A 20,365-nucleotide genomic window follows, 5' to 3' on the forward strand; every position below is an offset into this window, starting at 1 on the left:
GATAAGGGTGGGGAGTAATTTAATAATAATTAATTAATTAATTAATTAATATATGTTTGTAAATATTTTTATTTATTAATTAATTTGTAATTAATTAATATTAATTAGTTAATTAATAATATACTTTTGTACATATTTTTAATTAGTAATTAATTGGTACTTAAATAATATTAATTAGTTAAATACATTAATTAGAGTAATTTATTTATATATATAATTTGTTGTTATTGTTAATTAATTAATTGGGCAAAAATAATATTAATTATTAAATTAAATTAATTACAGCTAATGTGCTAATATATTTACTTTATTGTTATTGTTAATTAATAATTAATTGGTAATTAAATAATATTAATTAATTTTGGGTAAAGGAGTATTTTTAGGGTTCAGGGTCAGTTTTCAGTTTTTGAGTAAAGGGGTATTTTTAGGGTTCAGGGTCAGTTTTCAGTTTTTGGGTAAAGGGTATTTTTAGGGTTCAGGGTCAGTTTTCAGTTTTTGGGTAAAGGGGTATTTTTAGGGTTCAGGGTCAGTTTTCAGTTTTTGGGTAAAGGGGCATTTTTAGGGTTCAGGGTCAGTTTTCAGTTTTTGGGTAAAGGGGTATTTTTAGGGTTCAGGGTCAGTTTTGGGTTTTTGGGTAAAGGGGTATTTTTAGGTATCAGGGTCAGTTTTGGGTTTTTGGGTAAAGGGGTATTTTTAGGGTTCAGTTTTCCCTACTGTTGCACCCACTGGAGTGGGAATAGTAATTTTAACCCCTACGCTATCCAACGCTTTCCCTACGCTTGCACTCTTTGGAGTGGGAATAGTATTTTTTAAACTTCTGGTATCGTACGGTAATATAATAGTATATTATTTAATTATAGTATGTTACTATATATATATGTTTTAACAAATAAGATTGTACATTTTTTTTATTATTTTCATTTATTATTTAATTATTATAAGTTAATGTAAGTATTTTTAAGTATATTTTAATAATTAAATTTTAATATTAATTTAATTTAACACTGTTTTTAATAAAGTCGATATTTTTTACAGCTATACTATTGCAAACGATATTTTGTACTCGATATTTTTGTACTTACCTGTTTGTAGATACAAACTCGATATTTTGACTGTCGATATTTTGTCCACAATATTTTTGCAAGTCGATATTTTGTCCCTCGATATTATTTCAGTGATCCAAGAGTGAGGTCTTGGTCAAGGCGGACCCCCAGATTTTTCACCACCTGTTTAGGGGAGGGGGCCACTCCCAGGCTGGTCGGCCACCAGTCAGGGGCCCACAAGATTTTAGCTTCCCCGAACAACATGACTTCTGTCTTTCCCACGTTACACTGGAGAAAGTTGTTGGCCATCCAACTGGCGACCGCCGTCATGCCACTCGAGAAGGCTTGCCTTACCACAGGGGTGAAGGTTTTAAAGGTAAACAACAACTGAGTGTCGTCGGCGTATGATATGGGTACAAACCCGTAAGACCTCATAATACTGGCCAGAGAGGCAACATAAACATTAAACAGCGTAGGGCTGAGACAGGAGCCCTGCGTGACTCCTCTAGTGATTTTGGAAGGAGTGGAACTGAAAGTGCCCATATTCACCTGCTGGGTACGGTCTGTGAGGAAGCTGGTGAACCACGCTAGGGCAGATTTTTCCAAGCCAATCTCCTCTAGTCTTCTTAGAAGAATGACATGTAATATGGTGTTGAATGCTGCGGACAAGTCCAACAGCACCAACACCACGGACAAACCCCTGTCCAGAGACATACGTATAGTATCCGTGACCGAAAGGAGAGCAGTCTCGGTACTACACTTTGGCCTGAACCCTGATTGAGAATGGTCCAGGCATCCGGCCTGCTCAATGAAACTGGAGAAATGAAGGTTGACATGTTTCTCCATCAGTTTGCCGACAAACGGCAAAAGGGAGATGGGCCTCAAGTTGGACATATCAGAACAAGGGACGGAGGTGTTTTTCCTAATGGGCTTGACAAGGGCATTTTTTCACTCAAGTGGAACTAAACCTTCAGATAACGAGCAGTTAATCAGGGTCTGAATAGTTGGACTAAGAGTGTCTCCTATGAGATGCATCACTCGGGCAGGAACGAGGTCCGCCGGGCAACCCGATTTAATGGTGCCGATCAGGGAATTAACATCGTCCAAACTGATCTCAGGAACGCGGGACAGTTTAGTGGGGCCAGATTCAACAGTCTCGTGCTGAGGGCTTAGGAAGGAATCACTAGTATCGACCAAAATACTAGATTGGGCAATTTTTTGGTAGATAGAGTCGATCTTATTCAACAGGAACCCAGCAGTGTCATCACACAGTTGTTGGGACACAGTCTCTGGACTTTCACAAGCTACAGGCTTAGTGAAGGTTCGGAGGACCTGATAAAGTATTTTTGGATCATTGCCTGCCTCAGTCAGTTGGGAAATAATATGGATTTTACGAGCAGCTCTTTTGTTTCTATGGTAAGATCTCATGGCAGAGTGGTAGCGAAATTTATCTGCTACAGTATGGGAGTTTCTCCAGGTCTTTTCCAACTTCCTGCATACTTTCCTTTCTGCACGCAGTAGATCAGAATACCATAATTCCTGCCGGCGGTTAGACCGCTGATTACAGACTCTGAAAGGGGCGATAAGATTAACAGCAGTATTCAGGGCTGCATTGTTTTTGGAAAGAGCCATATCCGGGGTATCCAAGGTGGAAATGTCCTGGGGTACAAAGATGTCTCTAAAGGCCTCCACGGACACCTTGTGCCACTGCCTGCGCCATAGAGAAAGAGGGGCAGGTTGGGGGCGATCTTCTGTCAGTATGGGAAGGGAGAAACCTATCACGAAGTGGTCAGTCCACTCCACCTGTATAGGAGGATGACAGGTCAACATGTGAGAGTTCGACAAAATTAAGTCGAGAGTGTGACCAGCACGATGTGTGGGGCCCTCATTGCACTGTTTGAAGCCTAAAGTTGCTAGATCTGCCAGTAAGGTTTGGGCTTCTACGTTGTCCACCAGTTCACTATGGACATTAAAGTCTCCAAGGAGTAGGAATTTTGTTCCCATGCTAATATGGGGAGCCAGAGTCTCCTTACGGATTGTAGAGGCATCTGTGCAAGGGCCCGGGGGACGATACACCAAAGCCCCCTTCCAACTGGTCTCCAAATGAGAGCTGATTTTGAAGACCAGGATTTCAATATCACTGGTACTGCATTGGTCCAGGATGGTGACGGTGGAGGTATCCTTATAAATAATGGCTACCCCCCCCGCCGGTCTTGACAGGACGGTCCAGTCTAATTATTTTATATCCCAGAGGAGTCCCCAGAGTAATCGCTGGACCAAATAAGGTTTCAGCCAGGTCTTAGTACAGAAACTGTAGTCAGGGAGGGCAGAATGGATCAGGTCCCAAACCTCTGAGTAGTGTTTCGGCAGAGATCTTATATTGCAGAGGATACTGTTACCTATAAGGGACCTGGTTCTATGGCTCTCTGGTAACACCCTGTCCAGTTTGTGTTTACTAGGGAAAGACTGGTATTTGCAATTTTTGCACGAGAACGGGCCTTCAGGAAGTGGCCATGAGTCCTCTACACAACTAGTGTGGAGTGTAGGCCGCATATTACGTAGTTCGTGAGGTGTGTACCTTATTCTCTCTGCTAAGTTACGGTTTAGCGCAGCTGATGTAGTGGCCATGGCCCCTGGCCCCGTTCGGTCACGGACGGGCACAGATGGGCTCCTCTCTGGCTCGTCTATACAATAACAATAACAATATTGTACGCTATAGCTTGATCTCAAGCCTGCATTAGATATTATAGATAGCTAGTATAGTGCATTTAAACAACGTGCATATTACTAATTATCCGTCAACCTTTATAGATACATCTTGGAGGTGGCTGATTGATAGAAGCGGTTGACTGTAAGCAACATTCGCTTGATAACCATCAAGGTAACCTTTTTTCTAAAAATTGATGTATACAAAAACTTTTTTGCACCTATATCGGTAGACTTTATGCACCTTATGTTACCGATTGCCTCTAGATCTAAGTAACATTGGTCCAAATAGGCACAGACAGGAATTTGAGAGGAGTCACCCACTCATTTATTAATAAATGTTTAAAGTTCTCGGTGACCTGTGTCTACACATGCTCTTGGTGACACTTTGAAGGTATATTGTAAAACCTGACTACTCAAATTTATGTAATGTAATCCTACAGATGTATGTAGTGAGTGTTGAGTGTTATGTGGTTCTTGAGGAGCAGTACTGTATAACATGGTGTTATGTTGTACTTAGACAGTCATATGTTGTATATCTTATTTTGTGTTTTTTTATTTGCAGATATTGTGTTTAAGTGGGATAATATTATTTTCCTCCTGAGGAAGGTTTTTGGCTTTGAACATTTATTTGCCATAACCGAAACGCGTCGATGCTCTTTATGGTGGAGAAGCACTAAGTAATAGAGATAAGGAACTCCTATAATTGTGGAATTGAATATACAACTTGGAGTAATCTCATCAAGTCATTGAAACTGGTGTTTTTCTTCTCCCCTTTTCAATTGGAATTATTTTCCTTATGTACTGTCCCATTTTTTATGTAACGAAATTATGAATTGTCACAATGTGCTGCTGTTTTAAAATTTGTTTTTAATCTACCTGAATAAAATGTACAAGGTCCTTGTGAGACTGATCCATGTTTATCATTTACTGCTCCCTTTTGTGTTAAAGTGGGTGTATTTTGCGTATGTCTGGTGTAAAACTGTGGTTTATTCTTAAGTTCACCCAAAGGGGAAAACTGTATTGACAGTTTTGTCTCTTGGTACCCTACCCCTTTGGTCTTTTGTGTCCCTCTCTTTTGTTAGACATATTTATAGTGAATCAAGTGCAGATTTCCTTTGGCAGTGTACTGCCCAATTAGTTGACAGCATGTTTCCCATTTATCTTCTGTTAGTGCTTGCAGCAATATGTTGTTCTATTTACCCACTGGGCATACACTCACATCCACCTCGTCTGCCTGTGAGGCATTATATAAGCGTGTAATTATTTTAGCTCTGGATTGTGTAATGTAGATGTGTTGTAAAGCCGCCAAAATACGGGGCTCATCAGGAAAACAAGGTTATAAAGCCTTAATCGCTGCTCGCAGCCTACTGTATATAAAGGTTGACATAACAGACCTGTCCCCATCATTCAAAAAGGCTTGGAGTCCAATGAATGCATCACCTGGATATATATCCCCCATAGTGCGCTTATCCGCATTTTGCTAAATTTTTAGTGCTTCAACTTCACAGGTCACAGATATCTTCCCATGGTGGAGCAATGGCATTGCTGGCGCGAATAGCAGCAATCGCCAGTTATGTTTCCCAAGTTCCCTCCAGGCGTGATTTGAACATTGTACTGTATCAATTTCATCTTTATCAAATACCATAGTGTCATTGACCACCATTGCTTTCAGTGGTACTGGGAGGACCGCACCAGCCTCCACACCACATGTGGCGTATATGGTGGCATGTTCTGCCAGTAAGAGGCATATTGGGCCTGCGCGCACAAGTAGTATAACTGCATGTCGGGCACTCTAAACCCCCCTTTTTCATATGGCAATGTCAACACTTCCCATTTAATACGCTGCTTTTTCCCTCCCCAAACCAGGGTGATCAATATCCCACGTGGCGTAGTAAAAAAATGTTGCTGCAAAATGATGGGTATATTGACAAATACATATAAAAATTTCAGGAAGACCACCATTTTAAGTAAAGCCACTAGGTCTGCAAACATTAACGGGAGCTGTATCCACCTAGCGACTGGTTCCTCTAGTCGGGCAACCGCAGTTCCATAGTTTGTGCATATAACAATTTGCGGGTCTTAGTGAACCCAGACTCCCAGATATTTTACCGGTTCATCATTCCATTCCTGTAACGATTGAAAGCAGCGCAAGAATCGCACGCGCCACTAACCTGAATCCTATGCCCAGCAGGAACGACTGGATGACTGTCCTCACCACCTCACACCGCACTTCACCCAACAATGGGACAATCACCGCTATTGGAGCGAGCGCAGTCGGAGGCCGCAAGGGAGAACCTAGGGATGGATGAGGGGGTCTTCTAAGCTTCTTAGGACGAGATCCAGAGCCAGCGGCTTTACTGGGAAGACCTCCCTGAAGGTGGGCGAAAAGACGTAGAGAAGATAATGTACTTTCGCACTGACTTGAATATCCCCACCTCCCCAGTGTTCCGGGACTTACCACTGGTGTAAGTGGGCTCTCCGTGAAAGAAGTCTGGTGGTACAGTGAATACAGGAAAGTCTGCTCCACAGCTGGCGAAAAGTTACTGCACTTTCCACCCAAGCTCCTGTAATGGATTCCTGAGGATAAAACTCTCCTCGGCACTGGTTTATCAAAGTACTGTTGTATTGGGATGTACGTGGATCTGGGCTCAATGACGCCCGTAATACCGGAAACCAAAGTATAAACAAATCAGAAACTTGTGCGAACCGCACTATACCCTCTTTCAGGCTTTGAAGCAAGAACTGCAAACAAGAGAATGGAAGAGAGCGAGCCCGCTCTCCTCACTGCTTTCCCCAACAATCGCGGTTCTGTTATACTCACAGAGACGCACTGGGAAGCTGATAGTCTGATCACGCAGGCACTTCGTCGTTGCGGCGGGTGTCTGCACAACTGACCACGCAGGCACTTCGTCGTCGCGGCGGGTGTCTGCACAACTGACCACGCAGGCACTTCGTCGTCGCGGCGGGTGTCTACACAACTGACCACGCAGGCACTTCGTCGTCGCGGCGGGTGTCTGCACGCTTGACAAACAGGCTAGTCAAAAAACTCCAAGTCAGGATCTCCAAATCCGAAAACAACATGGAACAAACCAGGAACAGGATTGACAAGCCCCGTTTTGGTCAAGGGGAGGAGCTTAAGTAAGTTCTTCCCATTGTGCAGCCTCCTGGCGCCGCTTGGCCTTCTGGGACAGGTAGTTTTTCTGCATACGTCTGAAAACATAATGTCTGCGGCAACTTGCCGCTCTGCCAAGGGCGATCGCTACAGAACCTCCTCTCGAGGACTGCCGTCCCGGCGGTCGTCCCGGCTTCCCAGGGTAGTTTTCATGGAAAAGCGCAACCAAATCAGGACAATGTAAGTGGTCCGCTGGTTCCCATGAGCGGTCTTCGGGACCGTAGCCTTTCCACTCGACCAGATACTGGACCCGACCCCGAACCACACGGGAATCCAAAACGGACTCCACTTTGTACTCCTCCTGCCCTTCCACTTCCACAGGACCTGGGCGCTCAGGCAACCGGACACTCGGGAGGCAAGGCCGTAGAAGTGAGACGTGAAAAACCGGATGTATGGACCAAGACACAGGCAGAGAGAGTTTCATGGCCACGGTATTGATTACCTCACAGATACTATATGGCCCTATGTATTTAGGTTTCAGTTTGTTTGCTCCTCGCAGGTGTAAGTTACGAGTGGAAAGCCAGACTTTATCTCCTATCTTGTACACGGGCTCCTGGGTTCTTTTCATATCGGCATACGTCTTCTGGGCGTCCTGAGCCTTCTTCAGATTGTTCCGAGCCTCTATCAGTACGGCGCGGAGATGTGCATGGTGTTCCTGGATGGTGGGAACCAAGGAAACACCAGGCCACTCGAAAGGGAGCATATTCGGGTGGAATCCGTTCAAACAGAAAAAAGGGGAGCATCCCAGAGTGGAATGCACGGCGTTATTGTACGCAAATTCTGCCAACCATAACAAGGTGGTCCAGTTGGTTGCATTCTGTAAGGTGAAACAGCGTAGGTATTGTTCCAGGGTTTGGTTTAACCGTTCTGTTTTACCATCCGTTTGTGGATGGTAGCTGGATGATAGCCGAGCGTCTATCTGGGGGATGGTACAGAGCGCCTTCCAGAAATGAGAGGTGAATTGCGTACCCCGATCTGTTATCACCACATTCGGAAGTCCATGCAGACGCACAACGTTTTGCAAAAACACCTTCGCTAATTCTCCGGAGGTAGGCAGACCCGGTAGGGAGATGAAGTGGCCCATCTTTGTGAGATGATCTACCACCACCAAGATGACTGTTTGCTTCTCACAAGGAGGCATTTCTACAATAAAATCCATGGACACGGTATGCCAGGGTTTGGACGGGATGGGTAGAGGGCGCAGCAATCCTGTCGGTTTAGCATGAGATGATTTACCTTGCGCACAAACCGCACAGTTTTTTATGTAGTCCTTCACATCAGTCCGAACGCTGGGCCACCAAAAGGACCGTTCCACCGTAGAGAGTGTCTTGTACACACCCATGTGTCCTCCCAGTACTGAGTCATGGGCCCATTTCATCACCTTGGTTTGCAGCTCAATGATGGGAACATATAATGCATGGTGATGATACGCTAAATGATCCTTTTCACAGCGATGATCTGGCTCTTCAAGGACCCATGCGGGTACATCTAGGTCAGCGAGGGCGATTTTAACGTCCTCAAGAAAGTCGTCTGAGGTGATCAAAGCAATGGAGGCCTCGATGTTCTCGACGCCCTGCAGTATTGAGGGTGATTCAACAGGTCTCCCTGTCTCATCCTCCCCCAACCGTGAAAGAGCATCCGCCTTACCATTCCGAGTACCCGGTCTATATCTGATAACGAAGTCGAAATCGGAAAAGAAAAGGGTCCATCTCAATTGACGGGGTGTCAAGGCTTTTGCGGTTTTCAAAAACAGGAGATTGCGATGGTCCGTAATGATCTCCACGGTATGCACAGCCCCAAGGAGGTAATGCCTCCACTCCTCGCATGCTCTTTTAATAGCCAGAAGCTCCTTGTCCGTGATGGTATAGTTCATTTCACAAGGAGTGAGCTTCTTTGAATAAAACGCCACCGGATGAAGCTGTCCAGTCGTAGGGTGCCGTTGCGACAATATTCCGCCAAGAGCATACTGGGAGGCGTCTGTTTCGAGTATGAAAGGCAACTGGGGGTCCGGATGTCGAAGGATGGGTGCTTGTGTAAATTTCACCTTGAGGGTTTGAAAGGCCTTTTCTGCCTCTTCTCCCCATTTGAATGATACGTTCTTCCGCAAGAGGGACGTGATGGGATGGATGATCTTGGAGAAGTCCTGGACAAAGCGCCTATAATAATTGGCGAAACCAAGAAAACTCTGAACGGATTTGATAGTCTGCGGCGTCTTCCAGGAGAGTATGGCCTCAACCTTTCTCATGTCAATCCTAAATCCTTGGGCATCGATCACATAACCCAGAAACGCCACTTGTTTGACGTGAAAAAGACATTTTTCAAGCTTGGCGTACAAAGAGTTTCGTTGCAGTCTCTCCAACACCTCCTTGACGTGTGTGATGTGCTCTGCGAGGGAGGCAGAGTACACCAGAATGTCGTCAATATAGACAATACAGAAAGACTCCAAACACCCCCGCAACACCTCATCCATAAAAAACTGGAAGGCGGCGGGGGCGTTGCACAGTCCAAACGGCATCACTCAATACTCATAGAGGCCGAATTTGGTTCTGAAGGCCGTTTTCCACTCGTCCCCAGTTTTTACTCGCACGAGATGGTAGGCCCCTCGAAGATCGAGCTTGGTGAAGTACCGCGCCCCTTTGAGTTGGTCCATAAGAACGGGTATCAATGGCAATGGGTACCGGTTTTTTACCGTCACCCGGTTGATGGCTCGATAATCGATGCATGGACGCAATTCCTCACAGTCCTTCTTGGGGATGAAAAACATAGGCGACGATACAGGGGACGTTGAGTGTCTAATGAACCCGGTGGCCAAATTGTCATCAATATAGGTTCGTAGATACTGTGTTTCCTTTTCGGTTAGGGCGTACACTCTGCTGCAAGGGAGATCCGCACCTGGAACAAGGTCCACACGGCAATCGTATGCCCTATGTGGAGGCAGGTGAGTGGCTTTTTTCTTATCGAACAAAGAGGCGTATTCGTGGTATTCCGCCGGTAAAACCGTGGCACAACAGAACCTGTCAACTGAGCAGGCCCCAGCCAAGCAAGAGGCAGGTGAGGGTTCCGGAACACTGTGGAGATGGTCTCTGTTCTGGCAATGTTCTTGGCAGTATTTGGATGTCATCCTTACTGTGCGGGTTGACCAGCAAACGGAAGGGTCATGTAAAGTAAGCCAAGGCATGCCTAAGATGAGCCGGAATTGTGGGGCGTCTATGAGGTCGAATTGGATGTATTCGTAGTGACGGGTTCCATATTCCATCAGCAAGGCCAGGGTATGTTGGGTCACTGGTCCTGATGACAAGTCAGTGCCATCCACAGCTTTGACCATCTCGGGCGTTGTTTTCTGGTCACAGGGAATACCCATTCTTCTTGCATAAGCTTGATCGATATAGTTCCCAGTGGCCCCTGAATCCAACAGAGCGTCAACCAGGAAAGGTTTCTGATTTGCTACCTGCAGGGTTACGTTTATATTCATGTGCGCAACAGCAGGGTGAAGGGTGTTCGCGACGTAGGGGGAGACCGGAGGAGACTGGAGTCTTGAATCAGTGGTCTCTGTCTGATCCAAGATCATTAGTTTTCCGACGGCTCTTCCGTTCTCAGGGTGGCCTGTGTTCTGGGAAATACATTCCTTCCGGAAGTAGAAGCCCGAGCTCTACAATCATTAACGAAATGCCCGCTTTTACCACAGTACATGCATAGTTTGAGCCTTCTTCTCCGGTCCCTTTCTTCTTTGGTAAGGGGGCCTCGTATTCCTCCTATTTGCATGGGTTCTGGCCCCTCTTGGGGCTTGGTTTTTTCCTCACCCGCTTGTCGGGATCTGACCACGGGATAGGAGAACCGAGAGTCCCCTCTGCTCCGATCACCTCTCCGCTCCATCAATCGATGATCCAGTTGGACTGTTAAATCAATAAGTTCCTCACATGTGGAGGGCAATTGCACCACCTGTGCTAATATGTCCTTCAATTCCCCCCGAAGACCCTGATAGAATAGAGAGATCCGTTTCTGAGCCGGCCAGTCTGTTTCTACTATGAGTCGGTTGAAAGTCGTAATGTAGGACAATAGATCCTGAGAACCTTGGCGTAAGGTCATTAGCTCCCGGTCCAATGATAACATGTGGGACTTTCTGTCGAACAGTTTACGCATTTCGAGACAGAAATCGGCAAAATTATGTAATATGGGATCATTCCGTTCCAACAAAGGAATGGTCCAACCGGATGCGTTCCCTCCCATATAGGACATAACGAAGGCTGTCTTAGAGGATTCATCCTGAAAGACTTGAGGCTTGCAAAGTAAATGAAGGCGACATTGGTTTAGAAAGGTCTCGAATTTTTTGGGATCTCCGTAAAACCTTTCGGGAGGAGCCAGAGGTATGCCATGGGTCTGCAGTATGTGTACTGTAGGGGTGGCGTCTGCTGACGTAGAAGGGGCTGCAAAGGTTCCTCCAGGTTGGAACGATGGAGGAGGGGGCAAGGTAGCAGGTCGTATCAAAGGCCTGACACTAGGCTCTTTCTGGGCAAGATCAGACATTTCTTTACGTAAGTCCGACATTTCTTTGTATAATGCTTGGTTTTCAGCCCGAGAGGTTTGGACCTCGCTTTGTAACTCCGAGAAGCTTTCCAACAAAGAAGTGAGTATGGTGTTTGTATCCATCGTCCAGGCTGGTTAGTGTCCTTGGGCTTGTCAATCTGTAACGATTGAAAGCAGCGCAAGAATCGCACGCGCCACTAACCTGAATCCTATGCCCAGCAGGAACGACTGGATGACTGTCCTCACAACCTCACACCGCACTTCACCCAACAATGGGACAATCACCGCTATTGGAGCGAGCGCAGTCGGAGGCCGCAAGGGAGAACCTAGGGATGGATGAGGGGATCTTCTAAGCTTCTTAGGACGAGATCCAGAGCCAGCGGCTTTACTGGGAAGACCTCCCTGAAGGTGGGCGAAAAGACGTAGAGAAGATAATGTACTTTCACACTGACTTGAATATCCCCACCTCCCCAGTGTTCCGGGACTTACCACTGGTGTAAGTGGGCTCTCCGTGAAAGAAGTCTGGTGGTACAGTGAATACAGGAAAGTCTGCTCCACAGCTGGCGAAAAGTTACTGCACTTTCCACCCAAGCTCCTGTAATGGATTCCTGAGGATAAAACTCTCCTCGGCACTGGTTTAGCAAAGTACTGTTGTATTGAGATGTACGTGGATCTGGGCTCAATGACGCCCGTAATACCGGAAACCAAAGTATAAACAAATCAGAAACTTGTGCGAACCGCACTATACCCTCTTTCAGGCTTTGAAGCAAGAACTGCAAACAAGAGAATGGAAGAGAGCGAGCCCGCTCTCCTCACTGCTTTCCCCAACAATCGCGGTTCTGTTATACTCACAGAGACGCACTGGGAAGCTGATAGTCTGATCACGCAGGCACTTCGTCGTCGCGGCGGGTGTCTGCACAACTGACCACGCAGGCACTTCGTCGTCGCGGCGGGTGTCTGCACAACTGACCACGCAGGCACTTCGTCGTCGCGGCGGGTGTCTACACAACTGACCACGCAGGCACTTCGTCGTCGCGGCGGGTGTCTGCACGCTTGACAAACAGGCTAGTCAAAAAACTCCAAGTCAGGATCTCCAAATCCGAAAACAACATGGAACAAACCAGGAACAGGATTGACAAGCCCCGTTTTGGTCAAGGGGAGGAGCTTAAGTAAGTTCTTCCCATTGTGCAGCCTCCTGGCGCCGCTTGGCCTTCTGGGACAGGTAGTTTTTCTGCATACGTCTGAAAACATAATGTCTGCGGCAACTTGCCGCTCTGCCAAGGGCGATCGCTACAATTCCACTGGGTATTCCAATTGCACCCACTTTGTGCACTCTGTGAAGAAGAACACAACCGACTTGTTCCAGTTTATACCTAGACCTGACTGCCATTCAAATCTAATATATTCCCTTATAAGTAGCCTCAAATATATCTCCGGTTCTTGTACATACAAACCATGTCATCGGCGTACATTGACACCGCTAATGGTCGCTGTTGAAAGCGGAGCGCTGCTTGTGCATGTCGCTGACGCAATATGCAAGCCAGTGGTTCCAACACTATCGCAAATATAAGAGGTGACAGGGGGCAACCCTATCTTGTCCCCCGCCCAAGTGGGAATGTGTCAGATGTTCTACCATTGATACGTACACATGCCACTGGATCCGTGTATAACAGCTTGATCCAGTTAGTATATATAAACGGCACCCCCATCCTATGCAACACCACCAACATATACCGCCAGGAGACAGAGTCAAATGCTTTTGCTGCTTTCAGCAGGACCGCCGCAGCAGGAAAATGGGTTCCAGAAGATGCATTACTGCAAAAAGTGTCCGCAAATTGTGCGCTTTGGAATGAGCAGGGACAAATCCCGACTGATCGGGTAACACCATCACAGGCAGTAGTAAATGCAGCCTCGTTGCGAGCACATTTGCTAGGATCTTTACATCTGTGTTAATTAAAGACAGCAGCCGATATGATTTGAACTGATCAGGTTCCTTACTCGGTTTATGTAGGGCTATAATTAGCGCCTCACGGAGTGTGTCAGGTAGCTTTTTCTGTTTGTAGGTGTAGGAACTGGGGTCACCAGTTCCCCGGGGGTAGCCTGGCACGAGCAGGTAGGCACCCGAAAGCTTAGGTGTTAAGTGACTACACAGCACACGCATCCACCGAGACAATAAAACACACGCAATGACTGACACCACTCCAGTGAGTTTGATTAAAAATCAAATAACTTTTATATAAGATTAGGGTTCAGGAGTGGAAAATCACAGTATCTATTACTCATCAAAGCATTTCATTCAGGGGGGAGTAAAGGGAGCAGTTCAATAGATCAGCATTTCATTCTTCACACTACACCAGGGTAAAACATTTCATTATATGACCAATTCAGGAGTTAACCGTAGGCTTTCATTTAGCTTCTCCTATGGCAGTAATGAAATCCCTTATGCAGGAATAAAAACCTTCCCTTAAGCAGGTGTAGAACATTCCATGAAGCCAACGTAAAACATTTCCTTAACTAGGAAGAACATTTCAATAATCATATCACTGTAGGAGAAAAGGGGGTGATTCCCTAATGAACTCAGCATATCACCATAACCCTGTCAGGAAAGATATAACGTTTCTTTACACAGTAGTAAACCTGTAAGTAGTTAACTGTAGGCTTCCAGGAAACCTGGCATTAGGTAGGAGTAAGCACTTCACACTGCAGGAATAAACGTTTCTGGGAGAATGAGACAACATCTCACTAGGTAAAGGAAAAATACTGCGTCAGGCAGGAATAAACATTTGATTTACCATATGTGGAGAATATTCAGTAAAGCAAGAATAAACAGTGCCTAAGGTAACCAGTGCATTTAGGTAGGAATGGCGTTTTAATACTTAAACCAAGCCAATATTTCCTTGAATAGGGATAACCATCCCATCAGGTCAGGATAACACGTTTCATTTAGCAGGGCTACCCATTTCATTAAATGTAATACATTTAATTAGCGCAAGTAGAACTGTTCATTAGGTATGCATCACCTTTCATGAAAGATGGGGCCACAGTTCATAAGCCCCGGTCCCTTGGGCAATTACTCTTATGAAGCAGGTTTGAGCAACATTTCAAACCACAGTAACATACCCCTAGCCAGGGGTTAACTCGTCCCTGTACCAGTCAAGGGGCCTAAATGAGATCCTGGCCCAGTTCGGGGTCTCTTCTGGGCCAATTGGGGCCAACGGGGCCCGGTGGCATTTTCCCCAGGGTAGGGACCAACTCGGGGTCTTGGCTCCAGTCTCCCGCCCTCCTGTGCCCGCCGGTACAGAATCGGCAGTGAATGCGCCTGTGCAGGGCAGTGCCAGTGAGTCTCCGGGCTGCGGCGGTAACTCAGCCCCTCAGGCGCAACAGATGATGGCGCCTGTCCTTCCTACTCTTCCGGGCCTGGCACGGACCACAGAACACAACGGCGGCCCTCTCTTGGCACCGGGGGCTGTCGGGGGCAGTTTTCGGCAGAATCTGCGCTCCTCAGGGCACAGCAGGCAGCCTGGGGCGGCGGCGGTGAGTACTTCCGCAGCGCCTCGGCAGGGGGGCTTCGGGCGCAGCAGAGCTTCTAGTCCCAGCACGGAGAAGCTTCACAGCGCTTGGGTGGCACACAATCTCAGCGCTTTTTAGGGGGAGCACAGCAAAAGCAGTTCAGGAGCTACGGCAGGCTATGCAGGATACAGCGCTTCACAGTAAGTTTGGGGCACACAGTCTCCAGAGCCCCAGTAGGTCGGAGGATCACAGCCCTCCTCACAGGCAGCGCTTCACGGGGGACATCGCTTTGGGGGCAATTAAAGCAGTTCAGGCAGTGCCAGAAGTAGGCAGTTCAAATGATGCAGGACAGGCCACACTACAGTAGCAGGATAGCACAGGGACCCAGGTCAAGACCAAGGGCCGAAAAAGCACAGCCCTGTACCTGGTTGATCCCAAGTAGTCCTGGTTAGCGCAGTAAGACTTCTTCTTGGCGCTTGATGGTTCTTGCGCCCTTGTAAATAGTAGTTTCTTGTTCCTTGAAGGGGGGTTGAGTTGAGGGCTGCAGGCAGGACTGCAGGCAGGACTGCAGGCTGGATTTCTCTGCAGGTCACTGTAGATTGTCCCTGGGTTCCCCTCCAGCCGGGCCAGATCAGTGGGCTAGCTCAGGGTACCTCACTCAACTTAAGAGGCAGCACCTAAGTCCTGTCACTCCCAGTGGCCTAAGTCCCGGACTAGGCCCTACCGCCTAAATCTCCTGCATGGGTTCCCCAGGTCAGTGATGCCCCAACTGACTGGAAAGTTTCCCTCCCTTTCCTTATATAGGCCCAGGTCTGGTGACCACCCTCTAAGGCAGCAAAACTAAGCTCCGCCCCTATTCTAGAAGGTGCCAGGAGCTTCCCTACTCTAACTCTACTCAGGCAAGGCAGGCTGGAATGGCAACAATGTGTGGGGTCCTTGCCAGCTCCTGGCAACTAGAATGTGCCTTAACAAGACCACGCTGCAGTAACAAGGGTCTATGGCAGCCATGTTGAAGGAAGAGGGCACCTGCACCTAGCATTGATTTTAACGTTACCCAGTGCATTTTAACCTCACTGGGCAAATACAACTACATTACAAAGAGGGGACATCCTGAATTCGGGGAAGCAAAAAGCTAAAAATTTCAGTGAAAAGGGCCAAGTCCAGCAGTAGGCATCTTCGAACATTGCATGAAGGTGAGGCACCAATATGTCAGGATATTCTTTGTAGAAATTCGCTGGGAGTCCATCTGTGCCTGTGGCTTTGCCATTTGGCAGCGCATTGATAGAGTCACGTATTTCATCTAATGTCAGAAGATGCATTAAAAAGTCTTGCTGTCCTTTTGATAACCATACTAGGGCCACATCTTCTAAATTTTGTTCTATCTCAGGCTCTTCAGCCTGAGATAGAATACATATCTGGATAGTCATTTACAAAGGAGGCCATGATGCCCTTGTTGTCACAGTGAATATTTTCCCCTTCAATATTTGATTGCACTGCGCTATGAAGGACCAGGTTTTAGAACCTAGCGGCGTCAGGGAAAACGCCAGATGCATTCTAGTTCCCCTGCCTCGGCAAACAGAGACACGGGATGCTTCTTGATGACGTCAAAGACCAAAGTTTATTGGCTGCAACCAGGAACAGAGGTCTACGAAGCACAACACGGGTGGTTCGCTAGAGACTGCACAAATTCAATGAGCGGAGCATGGTATTTTATGCCAAAAATCACATTCCAAAGGTGGCATTGGTTACGTACAAACTAACCAATCACGGTGTGACATTTCAAACATATCGTATAATGACAATCCCACTTTCTGTTGTCCAGCCCACCAGAAATGACCAAGCAAATTCCAATTTCTTGTTCGATCAGGCCGAACAAACCCATCATAAAACCTCAACCCAAATCAGTAATCATGTTGTAAAGGAAGGAGCAGAAACAGATTGGAGGCAAGATAGAAAGGTGGGTGTAGTGTACTAAACACTCCAGCACGTCCAGCACGTCCTGCTCTTTGATCTTTATCTCACCAGCTGCTTAACAAGGAACTGGCTCAGCGAGGTCAGCCTCGGGCAAGGAGTCAGTTCGGCCAGGTCATTCAGAAGTCAGCTAAGGTGTACGTGTCTCAAAAGACTCATTCAGCCGTAGTCATCGGCCTATGTGAGGGCAACCACACAAAATGGCTGCCGCACACAAAATGGAACTCTAAGGTTCAAACAAAATTCCTAAATACATAGTGTTCTCATAGATTGATTAATGCAAAAACACTCGTACATACCGCACTCGTGATTTGCGGTCCGCTGATACCAAAATCGTCTATTTCCGACGACCTTTATTGAACGGGTTCGGAACCACCAAACCAGACCCTCAAACTACGGAACTACAGACCCTCCTTTTGACCTTATATAGGCAACAAACCCAAACTCATGTCAATCTGAATCTGGATCTATATTCATCAAATCATTGATATGTTGCTGTAGCATCATCCTAGTACTTAGTACCTCTCTCCGGACAGGTCTCCTTGTACACGAAGTAGCACAAAGGCCACAAATAGCAGGAGCACACTGTACACAGAGACAGAACAAGAAAAGGATAGCTAAGACCATCCCAATGATCATCAGAATCTTCTATCCCCAGGTGGATATCAATCCCCATAACCATCCCATCAATGACCAATCTCCTTTATCCAAGTGGACAGAATCAGAGATCATATGTAGCTTGGAAATGGCCTGGAAGACTGACGGAGCGTTGTTTGGAGTGAAAACGCAGCAGCTCGATTGAATCAGTTTACATACTCCACCTCTGTCTGATAGTATGACATCAAGGGCAACCCTATTCTAAAGTGTCATAAGTCTATCCGACTGGAGCTCAGCAGTCAAGTTACTAAGGGCACCGGCAGTTTCAACTATGGTGGACTCAACCACTCTCGTCAACTGGCGAATATTCCTGCTGTTAGCCATCGGTCCCCAGAACGGCAGAAAACCCTTAAAGAAATCTCCCAACTCTTGCCCTGCAGTGTCTTCCTGGCTGAAGACACCTCTAGCAACTCTCGTCTTATGGTAATCTGCCACAGCTGTAAAAGTGGGAGGCAACAGGAAGGAAACAAAACATGTGCCCGGGGGGCAACCATGTATATGCTTTGTCATAGCAGACAAAGTAAGTACCCTTAGCGGCTAGGAATGCTGAGGAAGACTGAGACGTAAATACATAGGTGTCAGTACAAACGCTCTTCCCTAGCTGAGCTCTCGGATTCTTGCCATTACCCTGCAGACAATAGCGACCCTGATGGGGCACTATCCAAATCGGTGGAGAACTTTTAGCTCGCTGGTTAACACTCAGACTAACTCCATATCAAGTAATGTTCCAACCAATGTATGCTTGTGTCTAATCTCTCCGAATAGTCTCACACGAACTAATCCCCCTAATCATATCGACTATACCCTTGACCAGAGCACTATTCTTTGGGTTGTCTTCACTGAACGTTGGGGATCGACACTATGGGTATAAATAAACATTGTTCTATAAGCCCAAACAGAACCATTTAAGCTAAAAGGCAAAAACTAAGTACGGAATACCATTTATCGGTCGTATGGGGCATTAGACCACAAATCCAACAATTCGTTATATTCATCACTAACTGGTGTTGGTGCAAAAGTTGAATAAAAGAAGTATTGGCAAATTCCAGTCGTCTAACTACCTCATGTTCAGGCAAGGAATGAAAAGAATGAGAAGAAATAGTAGGTGGTGGTGCAGGTTGCACAGTGGAAATAAACGTCACTTTCGAAGAGAATGTCACATAACCAATTAAAAATAACATTAAACTCAATAGCAAAAACAAACATGGTATTAAGAATCTTTTCTGCGTGATTAACTTGCATATCTTATTCTTAAAATTCATTGTCCTTACAGGTCTCTCCAACTCGAAGAAATCCATCCTAACTAAATATGCTGCTCGCGATCATAGGGTGTTCTATGCTAAGGAATGCCTCTGTCAACCCAGGGCAAATCCCTTAGGCCAACCAGAACCTTTGACCTAGTGTCTCAGGCTTGCACTCCAAAGACTTGGCACCGCGACCCTACAGCTGAACCCAGATGGCGGTTCGAAAAAAAAAATTAGGAGATCCTCGGTGGAGAGTTAACCTGCAAACAGAAAAATCATAAAAACGTTATTTCTTTATTAGTCCCATTACTCTTGGTCGCAAATTATAACAATCTTTTCCAGGCAATTCTTAATCTTTGAACAGGAGTTCAGGCTCAGTAGTGTTCAATCGATTCAAAGGAGGCACAGCTACTTGCAAGAGATCGTCACTTTCTTTCTCAGAGTTTGTTCCAATCAGATGAGCATCGCTGAATGGCAAAAATCTTGGCACAGTTTCTGTTTCAGAGTCTAGGAGTCCTTCCTGGACCCACCGGTCGTACGGTAAGGGCAATTGTGCCTGCTTGCAATGTAAGCTGTGGATCCAGTGTTTCTTGCCCTGCACTCGAACTGCAGAACGTGTTGACAGGAGCACTTGATACGGCCCTGTCCAGCGGGGCTGCTCGTTCTTGCTCCGCTGAAAGTTCTTCACAAAAACCCAGGCACCGGGTTCAATGGCATGGCCTGGATCTTCGGAAACCTGTGGCAGGCTATCGTAAACCTGTTGGTGTAAAACACGCAATTTAGCAGTCAGTTCGTGCAAGTAATCAAGCAACACAGGGTACTCGAGGTCACTAAACTTTGTTGGTCTTGGTACACCCCAAATATTCGCCGGGCGACCAAACACAACCTCACACAGACTCAAACCCATTCGTGAATGCACAGTCATTCTTGTGGACAGGAGCGCTAAAGGCACAGCATCTGGCCATTGTAAACCAGTGCTCGCTTGGATTTTGGCTAATTTTAACTTCAAGGTGCCATTATAGCACTCGACTAAACCAGATGATTGAGGGTGATTTGCAAGGTGGAAATTCTGCCGAATTCCTAATCCCTCACATACTCTCTTCATTACTTGACCCACATATTCACTCCCATTGTCACTCCAGATAATTCTCGGCAAGCCAAATCTAGGGAAAAATTCCTTTATTAGGGCTTTCGCTGTGGACAAGGCAGCATTCTCCTTCAAAGGATAAGCTTCCACCCATCTAGAGAAGGAGCAAACAACCATCAAGACATATTTCAGGTTGTCGCACCTCTCCATGTGGATGAAATCTAGCTGCAAAGCCTCGAACGGATACGTAGGAGGAGCAAAATGACCAGCTGGTGTTGGAGTTCCCTTTCCAAGATTGTACATCAAATACACCATACAGTTCTTAACCAAATTCTCTGCACATTTGGGAATTCCTGCATTCTGCCAAACCAGAACCAACAACTTACATATCCCTTTCACGCTGATATGTGCCATCCCATGAGCCATTGTAACAACTGGAAGCACATAC

The sequence above is a fragment of the Lissotriton vulgaris genome, unplaced genomic scaffold (assembly GCF_964263255.1).
Source record: "Lissotriton vulgaris unplaced genomic scaffold, aLisVul1.2 SCAFFOLD_878, whole genome shotgun sequence".
In the NCBI taxonomy this organism is placed as follows: domain Eukaryota; kingdom Metazoa; phylum Chordata; class Amphibia; order Caudata; family Salamandridae; genus Lissotriton; species Lissotriton vulgaris.